This window comes from Ochotona princeps, chromosome 14, assembly GCF_030435755.1.
Source record: "Ochotona princeps isolate mOchPri1 chromosome 14, mOchPri1.hap1, whole genome shotgun sequence".
Lineage (NCBI taxonomy): Eukaryota > Metazoa > Chordata > Mammalia > Lagomorpha > Ochotonidae > Ochotona > Ochotona princeps.
In genome coordinates this window covers 27,354,707-27,370,913 of record NC_080845.1, presented here as the reverse complement: position 1 = coordinate 27,370,913, position 16,207 = coordinate 27,354,707, and the positions used below count along the sequence as shown (strand labels likewise).

At 38.7% G+C, this 16,207-nt stretch overlaps 1 long non-coding RNA gene across 1 annotated transcript; it reads left to right on the top strand.

Annotated features, from left to right (window-relative positions):
* Positions 1 to 283: 283 nt before the first annotated feature.
* Positions 284 to 3,446, top strand: LOC131481922 (uncharacterized). Its single transcript, XR_009246653.1, has 3 exons — positions 284 to 573; positions 946 to 1,017; positions 3,087 to 3,446. It is a non-coding gene; the product is annotated as an uncharacterized LOC131481922 (long non-coding RNA).
* The last annotated feature ends 12,761 nt before the right edge of the window (positions 3,447 to 16,207 follow it).

Below are 16,207 nucleotides of genomic sequence, written 5' to 3'. Positions count from 1 at the left end.
TTGTGATTCTTCACTTCTTGAAAGCTTTTGTTTTCAATTCTATATTGTATATTGTTGGGATCTTTATAAGCATAAATTCCTACAATAACTGGATAATTTTTTTAAAAAGAATAACATGTCATAACATTATGTGTGTGGGCTTCAAGGGATGCTGCCTGTGGTCCAGTGATCAATATGAGTCTTGGCCAATCAGATTCCTCGTCTTTCCTTTGCAGTGGAAACAGAAATGTTAGTGAACAAAAGGACAGAATATCTTCCTCATCTATTCTCCACCAGAGTCCAAGGGGATGTCCTGGTGAGACATCTAGAAATATTAGATTTTGGCTATGTGTGTGTGTTTGTTCTTGGTTATCGTAACAGAGAAAAACAGAATATCTCTGGCATCTAATGGGCAGGGGCCAGGAATCCTGCTGAACATTCTTATGACACACAGGGCAACCCCCTCATAGGAAACAATGAACTGACACAAAATGTCAACAGCCCAGTAATGCCAGTGCTGAGATACCATGCTGCCATGTGAAGTGGGAGTCAGTGAGAACAGCAAGCAGGAGCAACACCTAAGGCCAGATCAGGGTGTGGCCTCAGGTGCTTGGCCTCAGCCAAAGTGCTTGGGTATTTTGTTTGTTTGCTTTGTTTATTTTATTGGAGATGATGAGAAGCCACTGAAAGGAAAGCACATGATCTGATTTGGGTTCAAAACGAATTACTCTGAGTGGTCAACCAGAGGAGACCACCATGACCAGATAGAGAAAGCTCTTCAGATGCTGTTGTAAGAGCCCAGAGAAAATGTGATACCTGGGCTTAAATTTGCACCAGCGGGAACTGAGAAGGGAACAGCGTTAATGTACACATTTAGGGCATAAAAGTCAGCAGATGCTTGGAAGGGTTTGGCTCTCCAGGAGAGCCATGGAGGATTACTGGGTAACTCCCAATTTTCTTTCTCAGATGATGTAAACAAACACTGATTTCAGGACGGGAAGAAATATGGGCAAGCATGGAAGAAGATAATGAATCTAGGTGAGTTTCACAAAGATCTTAGCTATCATTTAAAGGAGATAAAGTATTTTAATAATGATCATCAATAGAGAATTGTTTATGCCTAAAACTCTTAGGTTGAGACATAGACTTTCAATCTAAAAAGAAATTTGGTATTATTTTGAGAAGGTCTCTGAGATCCTTAATGGCTCCATAATTTCATGAAATGGACGGTTTCCCTTTTTCAATCTGTAGTCAACCACACTTGGAGCTCATTCTGAGGGAACCATACCTGTGGAGTTAATTAAAGTAAATAGGTTGGCACGGACTTCAGCCAACTACTTAAGCAAGATTAAAAATAATTCTGGCAACAGACAATTTCTTCTAGAGTTCTTTTCAGTCTTGAAAGATAGGACTTTTTTTCAGTTGATGAAAATATTGGATTCCAGCTATGGACAACATTGGAAACAACCAAATGAAGACAGAGCAGAAACTGAGATGATTTGTTTAATAATCAAGCCACACTCGTGATTCTAACCTTCCCTGTACTACAGAGATACCAAAACAGCTAAGTCTCCAAATCCACATGATCAGTATCCCAGCAAACCCAAAATACACCAGAATTTTTATGAGATTTAATTTTTGAACGATTAAGTTATTTTTACAAGAATTACAATAAGTCTTTGAATGACTTGATCTCAGTTGTATTTGTGATCATATCTTGATCATATATCCTAGAATTTTTAATAATTATTATCATTATTTTGGTTTCCCCTCTCCTTCATGAAGCAGGAAATAACAATAAATAAATGATTCTTGAATCAGACAGCATGACCATCATTTGTACAAGAACACTTCAAAAAGTTTGTGGAAAACAGAATTCAAAAATAAGTGTTATGCTTAGATAAAAGGAGTACATTCTTGTGTTCTACATCACAGTGGAGTGACTATAGTTCACGACAACCTAGCATAAACTTTGTGAATGGAAAGAAGAAGAGAGCTCAAAGTCTCTAAGCATAAAGTGATGCTGACAGGAGGAAAACATCGGTTGTCTTTGATTCATACACATGGTATACATTTGTTGAAATGTTATACTGCTTCTCATAAACTGATGCAATTGTTGAATGTTAATCTAAATATTTTAATCCTTCATGACATAAATATTAACTTGATTTGATCAACATCCACTGAATACATGCATCAAAGTATCATACTGTACCCAAAAAATAAATACAATTAAAATTATTTTTTAACTTTTGGAGCCAGCAGTTATATACAAACCAGTATAGACCAGTTTGTATCCCGACTGTCCCACTTCCATTCCAGCTAACTGCTAATCATCTCCTTGCACCCATGTGGGAGACCCAGAAGAAGCTCTGGGCTCCTAACTTCAGATCAACTCACCTCTGGCCATTACAGTCATCTGGAGAATGAGCCAGCTGATAGAAGATCTGTCTCTCCTTTTCTGTGTAGTTTTATTTTCAAATAAAAACAAAATAAATGTTTTTAAAGACTTATTAAAATTATTTTTATATGTCATAAAAACGAGTTTTCTTCTTTCTACAAAGAATTTTTGAAATCTGTTCAGGGTTGTTTCATAAAATGCATTTTTCCATTAACTTTTTGAAGGATATTCTCTATGCATGTCATGCATGGATTTAAAAATGTTTTCCACCAAAATAAAGTTATATTTCAATTCCATTTTTTGCATGAGTTTTTTAAATACCCTTATAATGTAGTGGCCTCTGAATATTTCTAGAATCAGATGAATGCCATACATTCTTTATATGTGATAAACATGATTTGTTCACTTCAATTTAACTTTATTCCTAAAAATCTCACTGCCTGAGTTATGTTTAGGGACAGATACAAGGACAATTTAGAAAGTTCAGATGAAGTTTAACAGGAAAATATTTACTTTCAGCAAATCTAAAATATCCAACTCGATGATGTAGATAAGCTCTGAAGAGCTAATTCTTTAATCATCAATAATGCTGCCTCAGGTTGGAAATGGAAGTGAAAGGCCACAGCTCTATCGTGCAGCCTGCCATTTACCATTATGGGACTATGATTATAAATGAGTTTGACCAGATATTTTCTCTTTGATTCAGATAGTTATTCCTGGAGAAGTGCCTTAAAAGGAAGAATCTGACAATTGCAGATTTCTTATGGATGTAGCTCTTGTGGAACTGCTGCCAATTCCTGCAGTCCAGTCCCCTGAAATTATGGCAGCTAATGAATACTTAGAAAACATAAAGTTCAGAAGCCTGTCAAATGACTGTACAATTTGATGTATCAATGTGTACACTGTAGGAAAAACGTATATGTTAAAGCCCTGCCAAGGACTGGATTCATCTATACATGCTACAAAATCTATAGTTGTAATTTATTCATTCAATAGGTGCTGCCTATGTGCTGGCCACCATGTTGAGTCATATTCACAGCCATGTATCTCCATTACTCAATAGTTCCTAAAAAGTAGCCATTGTAACCTGTTTAGGTTGAAGAATACCTGATGTCCACAGTCTTGTGTCAAGTGATTGTTGGAGCCAGAAAGTAATCCAATTCTCTGTCCATGAACCCACCCCCTTGTCATTACACCACTCTTCTTCCTACAGTTGCACTTACAGGAATTCAAGTTCTGCGGGTCGATCTGAGTTCATCATTTTCCATCCCAATTTAGTTTCCTTTATTAAAAACCTGCCTTAACCTGTCTTCTTCCCTTTATGACCAATAAATACCCAAATCCATCAATCCCACCCTCAGAACACTGGCTGTTGTGGTCCATGGTCCAACTACCTGGGATCTTGCTATAAAGGTAGTAGCACTTCAACCCCATTCCTAGATCCACTGAACTAGAATCTGAATTTTTACAAGATCCCAAAGTGACTTGTGTGCATGTGAGCATTTGCAAAGCATATCTCTAGTCTAAGTGATAAGCCCCTCACCATCACTGCCACTGCCATTATCCATCAGGCTCTATGTTTGCTAATCCCCTCATTAGTCTTGCCCTTGTCTGGTCTCTCTTCACTCTTTTACCACCCAGCTCCTATGGATAAACCTCCAACAGATTCATTTCTCTAAAGAAAAAGTTGGGTCACTCTACAAACCCTCATACTTCATCCCAACCTCCACCTTACCACTCACCCCAAAAACTTCTACTAGCTCCTCAATGCCTATGGAAAAATATCAATAATGACAATACAAGTATATCTCTTCTGGCACATATTTTATAACAATACATGAACTAATTTGTTCATATCACCCCTATGAAATTGGTGGTATGATTATCTTCATTTTAGAAATGAGAAAATTTGGGGCTGAATGAGATTAAACAACTTGCCCAAAGTCATGAGCTGTGCTAGTAAATGGTAGAGCTATTAAGGCGTTAGCAAACTCCTAAACATTGCCTCTAATGCCCTCCACATTCACATGGAAAAGGAAGAAGGGGTTTTTGTAAAAGTGCTACATATTTGTTTTACCAATAAATCTACTAGGCATTTCCATCTGATTTCACAGATTACACATGCCATTTGCTACACATGCCATCAAACCTTGATGCAGGCTTTTGATGTCACTGTTCCAATTTTATAGAAGTAAACTAGGAATTACGGAAAACTGAATCCAAGTCAACACACTGTCTACTATATTGCATTGCAATTCCTTTTACCTAGAAAGTGTCCCTCATGTCTCTACATGTCCTCCTTTCACTATCTTTTTTTTTTTTTTTTTTTTTTTTTTATAATCTATTTTATTGTGTTGTTCTCCTTTCACTATCTTCTGAGGCCAAAGTACAGGTTACACATGTTTCTCTTTTCCTCTAATCCAGAAGTAATTTTTCCTTCCTCAGAGATCATATTAGTTCTGTTCTCCATTTTTGTCTTTATAATGCTACAAATATTATTTTAAGGTCATTTTAAATTAGGGTATACACACACACACACACACACACACACACATAAACTCTTAGATACTGGGCCCTAAATCCTTTACGTAACTATAGCTATAGTTCCTAAATTTTCAACAGCTTAATCTAAGAAGACAAGTAAAATCAAGACCACAATGTTAAGAAAAATTTAACGTGAATTTATGAGTAGAAAACAAATTGTAAGTGTGGTAATTGAGAGTTGAGACAAGAATTATTGCCTTGGAAAGAACTTGAGAAACAGACAAAAATTAACATTTGTAATTTAATTTCTCCCCAGAAGACCAAGAAAACCCATGTTATGAGTGGGTTTTCATGCCAAATATTCTCTGGCTTTTCTACCAGCTCCTTAGTTATTTTCCATTCTTTTGCCTATATTTTTCATTCTATTTTATTTTACCTGACAGCTATTATCTGACATAAATAACCCTTTTAAAATCTCCATTCTGGTAATAGTTACAAAATCAGCTCAGTATAACGCCAACCTTTTGTTACTACCTGGCAAAAAATCCTCCCAACAAATAGTTCACTTTACATTATTAAATGAGATGTGAAGGGACAAAAGGCGAAGACTTAGCTTAAATATTCTCTGTAGGATTCCTATCATGGTTATTCCTGTAACAATAATATCCCATTGGCAAGTAAGTTTAAACATTTACCAGCCCTCTATTCCACCAAGGCATATGTCACATACTATATTGTCAGCCAAATAATAAGATGTATGCTTTTTGCTCTCCACTCTTGTTGAATCTGTACTGATCCTCAGTAACCAGTTTTCTGTTCTATAACTGAATACAATCTTATAACTCAATAACTATTGTCATATTGGCAGCAATCAAGAAAGCTTTCATTTCCTCTTTCACTAATGCTGACTCCCACATCTAAATAAAGGTCAGTGGCAATTATTCCAGTAAATCTTTTTAAAATATGTTTCAAAAAGCAGAGCACTGAGCTGTATTTCCAAAAGCATTTTAAGATTCACTTTACAAGGGGAGACATGATGTGTAGCTTTTCACCTAACTCCTTTCTAGACAGAGCATCTCTGGTGTTCATGGGACTACCGTTCAAAGGAACAGTAAGGCATTTGCTATAAGCCAAAGGAATCTCCAAAGTCAGAAATAAAGTTCAACGCATTACAGGTATTTCTACTCTGTTCCAAGAACTGGGGTTTTGTGTGATTTTATACACAGCACTATAAACTCTAAAGGATCCTAGAGAGGCAGCACCTTAACTCTTGCTCACTGGGACTTATCCAGCATCTAGCACAGTGCCCAGCATATAAAACGTGCCTAATAAATATTTGTTGAATAAATAAATAAACTCACAATGAGGAAATTAGTGGCCAAAACAGTTAAGCAACCTAACTAAAGTGACACAATGATTTTGTAGCAAACTGACACTAAGGCTTGGTCTGCAATCTGTCATTTGATGTCATTTTCATGGAATTCAACATAAGCAAATGTAGATGTTGTGGTGAGAAGACAAATTGATGAAAATTGAGAGACAGACAGAAGCCTGGTTTTCAAACACCTCATCAGAAGTTACACAACCAAAAACCAAGTTGCATGTGAGATTGGGAAAGAAACATACCCCAAAATAGTAACTTAAAAAATTTTAAACTCTTCCAAGAGTAAACACACAAAAACTCCCTTTGTCTCCTTGATGGCCAAAATAACAATTATAGGAGTTGAAAAACTAGCTCTTAATAATAGAAAGCCAACCCATATAAGGAAAAGCAGCCCAGAAAACCTAGCAGGTTAACTATTAACTGAAAACTAGACCAAATATTAGTTGAGAAATACTTTGAAAAGGACTCTTAAATGCTTTAAATACTTTCTATAATATATTTTTTAAACCAACAAAATGGCCTGAAGAATCTGAGTAATGATGTAATGACCAGGGTCCAATTCCTCTCAGGGGACAAAAAAGCAAAACAAGTTGGGTAAATTTACCATTTTTCTTAGTCTTCATGGGATGAAAAAACACACAGGCAAGACTCCTGATCCATCATTGTCATCTTCTGAAACACACAAGCCAGGCCTTCATGTCAACGAGTGGGAAATATCAATAGGCAAGCTGAAAAGGAGCACAAAGCTCTCAATGTGTGCCAAGTACTCCCTGAACCTACATTATGACAGCACTGTAACTCGGGGGAAAGACAAAGGGATCCCACGAAGAGCACCTGCACCTGCCTCCACACGATGCTGCAAAGTCCATGAAAATGCTGCTGAACGGGATCAAGTAGAGTATTGGAGGAAGGACAACATTGCCTACTTAATGTTTCCAGCTGTGCTTTATCCACACTGGAAGAAAACACACATTTCTGACAACTCATGTTAAGAATAATGTAATTGAACTGGAATATTAAAAGGGGGCAGGAAGGACTAAAACGTTCAAAGAGAGTATGGAATGAACAGACTGTCAAAGCCTAGTTTATGCTCTTGAGAGCTGTACTTGGCCTAGAAATGGTGTAGGTCCTCCCGAGAGACTACTCCTGTATGTGAATGCAACTACTAATCACTAAGCCCTAATCACCATTGAAACTTTGTGCTCATCACTTTATACCCATTATCTCACTGAAATTTTGAAATAATATGAAGATGAAGTTATTAATACCTGCACTTTGCAGATAAAAGACTGATGTTTAGATAAGCCAAGCGATCAACCTTATTTTATGAAGCAAATAAATCTCAATATAAACTAACTCTGGTTAAATGTACCAAGACCTTTACTGCCATGTTAAACTGCTTTTTCCTTTCTTAATCCTACTAGCAAAATGGACTGCTTGCTTCTACCTTACCCCCTTAGGTGTGGCTAAGTTGGTTTGCCTACATCTCATCATAATGTAACAAATCAAACAGCTACCATTCGCTTCATTCTTAGGTATATACCTGCACACTTAACCAGATAGAGAGCAAAAATACTCAGAGGAGTAGGTGCTATGGTGTAGCAGGTAAAGCAGTGCCAGTTCAAGACCCAACTGCTCCACATTGATGCAGTTTCCCAGTAATGTAGCTGAAAAAGCAGCAGCAGATGATCCCCAGGACGTGGGCCTTTGCATGCACATGGGAGACCCAGACATAGCTTGGGGATGCTGACTTCAACCTGGCCTCGCCCTGGCAACTGATACCCTTCCCTCTGAAGAGTGAGCCAGTGGGTGGAAGCTCGCTTTCTCTCTCTCTCTCTCTCTCTCTCTCTCTCTCTCTCTCTCTCTCTCTCTCTCTCCTTCTCTCTTTGTAACTCTGTCTTTCAAAATAAATAAATCTTTAAGAAAGATATTCAGGAAAAAAGTTGCATTTGTACTGAACATGCACAGATTTTTTTCCGCCATTATTCCTGAAAACAATTGCATAGCACTTACATTGTATTCAGTATTATAAGTAATAAAGAAAGACTCAATGTATACAATAGGATTCTTTAAGCTATATGCAAATACTACCAAATTTTCCAGAAGCAATTGAGCATTTTTGGATTTTAGTATCCAACAATGGTTCTGGAACTAATCCCCCATGGCCCTGAGAGATGACTGGATGTTCAGGACAGATCCTGGGGTTTTTCTGACATTGTGTCTCCAAAGCCTAACTATTGTTCACTCAAGGCAAATGTTCAATATGTTGATAAATTGATGTTAATTGAGTAAGTGTAATACATTCCGTAATGACACAACAAACTTCTGACATGAAATACAGTTGATTATGATGAGGTGCAGAGACCCAATTCCTTAAAAATCAGATTTAAAAGACTGGCACAGAGCCCGGCAGCATGGCCTAGCGGCTAAAGTCCTCGCCTTGAACGCCCCGGGATCCCATATGGGTGCCGGTTCTAATCCTGGCAGCTGCACTTCCCATCCAGATCCCTGCTTGTGGCCTGGGAAAGCAGTCAAGGACAGCCCAAAGCCTTGGGACCCTGCACCTGCGTGGGAGACCTGGAGGAAGCTCCTGCTTCCTGGCTTCGGATCAGTGCAGCACCAGCCGTTGCAGTCACTTGGGGAGTGAATCATCGGACCGAAGATCTTCCTCTCTGTCTCTCCTCCTCTCTGTATATCTGACTTTGGAATAAAAAATAAATAAATCTTAAAAAAAAAAAGACTACCACAGACAAAGGTTAGACTTTTTTACAATACATTTGAAGTGACATAAAGGCATGGCCAGCACAGCAGCAGGTACAGGACAGAACCGGCGGATCACAGAAAATCAGTCCATGAAGAAGGGTTCCAAGGAGCTAACGATACACACAATCCTTGCTAATTACTGAGAAAAAAAAACATTCACTGAAACTTATTTGGTAACTCAAAAAACAACGCTTTAAAAACAAACCTCAAGAGGTAAATAGAAACCAGGACAATATTGGTAACCAGAATCCCCACTAAAGCCACATGTCAAAAACAGCCTGGTTAGCTGCTGAGTTCCAACCACTGAATTGTATCTTTTGTCTTTTGTTTTTGTTGTTAATGTTAATGTCTGGAAAGGCAGGGAGATAGAGATAGAGAGAGAGAGAGAAATCTCCCATCTCTTGGTCACTACCCAAATGCTTTCAACAGTCACAGCTAGGCAAAGCCACAGCCCAGGATAAACAAATCTAGGTAGGCACACATGGGTAAGAATTGCCAGAACTATGGATGCCACCATGGGCACTGCTACTACTTACAGCTTCCAAAATTCTGCTAAAACAGCTGGATCCTGGAGGTTACCACCACTGCAAGATATTCTACACTGTACTATCTCTGCTTCTTTAGATAACTCCCCAAAGATTCCAATTCTTGCACATGCAACTGTGGCTGTGGTTAAAAAAAAAAAAAACCTAAACTCAAGAGATAATGGAGAACACACACCTGACTTTTTGCCTCTGTTTCTTCCCACGGCTCACAAGATTCCCCAAATACAGAAAATGAATGTGGGTGCTAAGGGATCACAAGCAAACAGATACTTACTATGACACTGTCATCTAAGAAGGGTTGCAGAACTAAATTAAAACTGATCTCTCACCTAAGGAAGTCTCCAGAATTCACTAACAGGAACTATAGTTCAAAGTTAACCATTTCACAAGTGGAATGCACTTCCTGGAAAAGTTAGCCCTGGAGAGAAACATCACCTCAGGGGATCCCAAGCAGACACAGATTCCCCACTGCGTACCTTGCCAATTACACTTCCATTCCCTTCCAAGTCCCTGAAGTGACAACATGCCTGTGAGCATAATTTCTTTCCACACTTAGGACAATTATGGATGATTTCCTCCAAGACTGTACCAATGCATCTGATGTCCTTCATAATCATATTGATGGTGGATATTATGTTCAGTGAGTTCTTACTAAATGTAAATAGGTACACAAGGGTTCATCATGTATTACAAATGGAATGTCTAAATTGAGAGAATCCAAAAGTATTTGGGGGAAGAAAACAAAGGACTTGAGCCTTGGAAATGAGGGACAGGGTAGAGTAGAAGTCCCCAGCTGAAGATATGTGGGTGTTTCCATCCAAGATTAAGAATATATGTATATTCTTAATAATATTGTTAATAATCTTAATAATGTATATATGTTAGTATATTAATAATATATTATTAATCTTAATAATGTGCATATATATTCTTAATAATGAGGATGTTTATAAAGAGACGGTGATGATATCAGTTTAGGACACAATCTGTTGCCTATGGTGGATCCAAGTCAGGTTGCCCAGGAGGCAGCTAAGACTGTGTGTCCAATATTTGAGACAAAGGTCTGAGCTAGAGCAAGAGATCAGGACCCACAACCAGAAAAATGGTAATCTAAGCCATGCAATCAGATGAGACACTCTAGGAGAGTGTGAGGAATATAAAAGAGGCCCTGGGACAGATATCAGGATTGTATCCAATTTACTCTGACTTTAATCTGTTTCTCAATCATGTACTTATTTATAAAAACCAAAAATGTAAGAAATATATTTCAACTAAAAAGTTGGAATGGGATATGAAGGGATAATTCGTGACATGAAATATATACACAATAGAAGGTATGGTTGGTTCACTTAGAGGAGCATGTTTGACAGAACAAACCCCTCAAAGGATCGACGAAAACTCCATACTTTCAACTCAAGTGGATAATGAGGACCCAAACAGGCAGAAGGCACCCCTCAAAGACTCTCCCTGGAGGCCAAAAGCTAACCAGAGTCCCCATTATTCAGAAAGCCCCTCTGAGTGGTTGTCATGTGATTTGTCATCCCTGGGTTCTCAAATGTACGCTTTCCAAGGATGACAAAAAGATACTATAGGGGTTTTATAAAGCATATCCAAACCATGGATTTATATAACAACAACAAAACTTCAGAGAAGTACACCATGTCATCTGATGAGGTCACAACACCTCAGCCCCAGGCTTTACCCAAGATGTGGGTCACTGAGCGTTGGAACATGGCCAAGGATCGCAAATATCAGTCTCACAAAACCTTCTAACTCACCAAAATATACCTGGAAGAACAGCATCTACTTGCCACCTTTCCAGGAATGTTTTTGCAATTTCTTGGCTACCAAATTTCATACAGGTAAACTTCCTCTTTCCAGGAAAATAGTGATAATGATACTAGTAGCTATCATTTATTGAGTATCCTGTATCAGCCCCATGCTAGGACTGTGTATGTCTTAGTTCATCTCGTTTTTATAATATACCTATGGCAAATGAACAAGGCTTACAAAAATTTTTGCAAGGTCACATAGTTAGAAAGTAATACAGCCAGAAATCAAAGCCAGATCTTATTGGCTCCAATGCCTGTGCCCTTCCCTTAATATTACATTGCCAATTCTACTTCAAGCTGATAAATATTTTTATGATAAGCAGTCTGAAGCAATAGTTATATTTCTAGAAATGGCAGGCACCATTCTTCTTTGCTTTTCTTTTAAAAGGGAACTTAAGATAGAAGGAGATGGTAATAAGTTCTGTGTCAGAAGTATTGTTCTAATTGAAAAGGAGTCCAGCTTTGGACTGAACAGAAAAGCTTGCTTCTATCACTCTAGAAACACTGGGTTCCATTGTATGTCAATCTAGTGATGGACATAGGGCATGAAAGCCAGGGGTGCTATTGTACCTTTCCATTAGAGAATTCTCACCTAGACGTAGCGCATTTGCTAAGTGTTTCTGGTACAGAGGCACTAAATGGAATGTTTCATACCCAGAGAGTAAGAATATGTTGGTAGCAGAAATAGAAAGTGAATTAAAAGTTGACCAAAGTTAAAGTAGCTTGAACATCCAGCAAAAAATAGACCAGGCACGAGTAACTTATTCATCAGACACAGCTTACATTCTTAAGAATGTAGCCTCACAAACAAGGGCATGGCATGATCACTGCCTAGGCTTTGGAGTGAGGTAAGGAGATTGGCTTGCCAAAGGAAGATTTAGCCACAGAGCTGCCCAACACCTCATCATATACGCCAGATTTCTGGGCTAGAAATATTGCTGGTGTGCAGAATGCTCCATCATAGAATGAGAAGTAAGAGATGCTAGGGATGGAAGGCTCACTGTTCCCCAGGGGACTGAACCTGAACTGTTTCTCAGAATCAGTGGAGACATACTCTCTCACACACACACACACACACACACACGAGTATATCACCAGTATTGCCTCTACCCTAAGGACAAGGTCTCCTAATTCACCAAAGTGTATAAGGTTTCAGTTCTATGTGAAGGGTTCTCCTGAGACCTCCTTGGAGTTCAGCCCAAAAAACTGAGTCATTCCATCCCATCTCCTGGGCAAGAAGCCAGAACAGTCCCCGGCCCCCATCTCACACTGAAGCCTATGGCTATCACTGATGGCATTCCCATCTGCTGTCACAGCAGGATAAAGAATAACCCACAATTACAATGCACTTTCAAAACACAAAATGTTTAATAAGACTTTCATCTTTTTTTCTGGAATCACTTTATGTTTAGTTTGGACAACGGAGGAAAAAAAAGTCTGGAGACTTGGCAAGCCAGGAATAATAATATTCTGCCTGTTACTGGGGTAGCTGTCTGTTCTGTCTGTGGATATTAAAATTGCCATGCAGAAATGACACAGAAGGATTGTGATCAATTAGTTTATACCTAATGGTCATGATTGAAATCCAGTATAAAGTTATCATTTTATCCTGTCCACAAACACAGACAAAATTTATTTCACCTCTACCTCAAGGGAATTCAACTGTCCTTGTGCCTTACTGAAAAATGAGTCCTCAGAAAAACAAAGCCTCTTCCTTATGATGATTATAGAAATGTAAGGCACTAAGTCTGGCGATCTGGAAAACAAGCTAACGCTTCTTCAAACATCTTAAATAACATTCTCATTCTATTAACAGAAATAATTAATTACTCCTGCATGTGAGATATTTTTCCCACACTTTCTTCCACAACTCTAAGTTTTCTACTGAGAATTAGGCTTTCATTATAGAATGGGAACTGTGACAACTGAGTTTCTTTTCAATAATAATTGGCAGTTGATTTGTATAAATCAGTCATTTAAATATTTATACACAAAATCATAATTGTTTAAACATTTGATAAAATATCCTTACCCAGAATACACTCTAGCATTTAGGGAAAATGCCTGAATCATTTCTTATGACTCACTGACCACTATCAAATTTTTCTGTATTACAGATCTTGGTCATTTGGTTGGGTCAATATGTTCTCCAGATTCAGAGTTCATTTAACTCGTTGCCTGAATCGACTTCATAATCAATTGTCACATCACTTTTCATTTAGGATGAAGCAGGGAACAAAGATTAGAATTCTAACAAATTCATGAGTAAGCTGCTTAACTACTCTGAAAGTAAATTCTTTATTTGTAGAATGGTGTGAGTCGGGGAAGGAGAAAACTGTGAAAACCCTGTGAGCTCTGCTGGAACTTGAAATAATTTTTTGCTTTCTTGATTCATGTCTTGACTTCTTTTGTTGTCTCTTCATTTTCACTCAGAAACCTTCTCATTTGCCTTTTATTAATTCCCTGTCTCATTCTCTTTGGTGGCCTTTCAAAACTTTCTCTTCCTCTGGGTTCCCAAAATCCCCAGTCATAAGACACTGCTTCTAGCTTTCTGAGAAAACAGACGCATCTGAGGGATTTTTCTTTTGGACTTCCTGCCTCCTGCCCTCTGGATTCCTCCCAACTGTATACTGTTCCTCCTCTGAATCCCTGGCTCAGGTGGAAGCCTCTCCTCCTTGCTCACCTTCACTTTCATTCTGGTGACCCTCCCAGCGCCTGAATTCCTTGCTTTTTCAACTCTATGCCTCCTCTGGTTCCTCTTCTTTCTGCCTTTTAAGACAAGCTGTTCCTCGTGATTTTACCCTTGGCCCTCCTCTTTTTTCCCTTCGCTCTCTGCTTTCACAATCCCCAATTCTTTGAGGCTCTTTGAGCTCCTGGATCTCCTGTCCAAAACTCTCCAGTGTCACATGTATAAATCTCTATCAGACAGGTAACCTCCCAGTATGCAGGGACTCATCAAAGACACAACCTTTTTTGAAATCCAAGCACCAGCTTCCACCAGCCAGAGCCTAGAATAGGACAGCAGGAACTCAAAGTTATTGAAGTTGAAATAATATGTCTATCACCTGAAACTCAACCAACACAAAACTAACTTAACAGCTGTGTGGCCTTCCACAACCCCAAACAATCCACCTTCCTAACTTTCTTGTTTATCTTAATGACAATATCAACCTCTAACAGCCAAAACTTAAAATTGCAGCACCAACTTTGACTTGATAGTTCCCTTATCAGTGATATCTTGTAAATTATCATGTATTGCTAATCTTTGCTGTATTTTATATGTTTTATCTATCCATTCATTTAGCTGCCTGCCATCATAAAGCTCAAGACCTTCATTGTCTCCCGTATATTTATTATAATAAGATTAACAAATGATTTTCTCCATCTCTCCTCCATACTATCAGTTGATTAATCTTCATTTAGTTTATTTCTAATGCATTACTGCATGTCTCAAGAGCAATGAATATTTATCTCTTGCCTAGCAAATTACAAACAGCTTGCCCTAGCATTCAAAGTTCTTCACAATATGGCCCCCAAAATGCCTACAGGCTTGGAAGAACTAGCAATCCACTTAAGAAAAATAAAATTTAAGTACTCATTGATAGCTGAGAACTTTCAGAAAACAAGAGAACTCTGAAGCTCAACCACTCACTCTTTCTCTCAGTGCCATTGCTTCTCTTTTCAGTTTCTCTTCTCCCTGTTGCTTTGCTTCTTTGGTTGTTCACAGTTTCCATTCCCTCATAGTTTCAGCTTTTGTACAGCACAAAGCAGCCACTCCCAAGACCTCCCTAACCCTTGGAACCCCTCCACACTTCCTTGTAGTGTCCCCACTATTAACTGATTCAGTCTCGTGATTTCCCAGTCCCAAATTCTAAAAGTAAAAATGGCCCCATCCATCACAGAACAACATACATAGCATCTGCATTTGGAGTACATGTCTACCCACTTCTGCTCAGCTGTGACTCAATGACATGGTGGATGGAGAGGTAATTGTACAAAGACTCTTTGGGAAGCAGGGCTGTACGCAGGAAAGATTCTTTTAGAAGGGAGGTAGGCAAGGGCAGGCAATGATCAGCATCTCTCAGGTGTAACCTTTGATTGCTCTCCAACCTATACACCTCAATTCTGGAACAGGGAATCACCGTCTCACAAACCTACTGCACAATGCTATATTGTTTGCCTTCACTGACACTTGTCCTCTCTCCTTGGAATAATCTCTGCTACCAACTATCTCAAAACCTGCCATCCAAAGGACATGAACAGACATAAAAGTAATTCATAAAGCAAGAGGTAACAGGAAGAGTCAGCTATGGGAAATTATTTGAGCACTAATAAACAAAACTGAAAATGAGGTGTAACCTTGCCAAATGAGTAAACTTGAGTTTAGAATTATGTATATAGGCCCCTGTGTGGTGGCCTAGCAGCTAAAGTCCTCACCTTGCACACGCCGGGATCCCATATGGGCATCTATTCTAATCCCAGCAGCCCTGCTTCTCATCCAGATCCCTGCTTGTGGCCTGGGAAAGCAGTCGAGGATGGCCCAAAGCCTTGAGACCCTGCACCTGCGTGGGAGACCCAGAAGAACTCCTGGCTCCTGGCTTCAAATCGGCACAGCACCGGCCATTGAGGTCACTTGGGGAGTGAGGGAGGGAATCATCGGACGGAAGATCTTCCTCTCTGTCTCTCCTCCTCTCTGTATATCTGACTATGCAATAAAAATAAATAAATCTGTTTTTAAAATGACATATGTAGAGATATATCTAGATAGATAGATAGATAGATAGATAGATAGATAGATAGATAGATAGATATAAAGGGT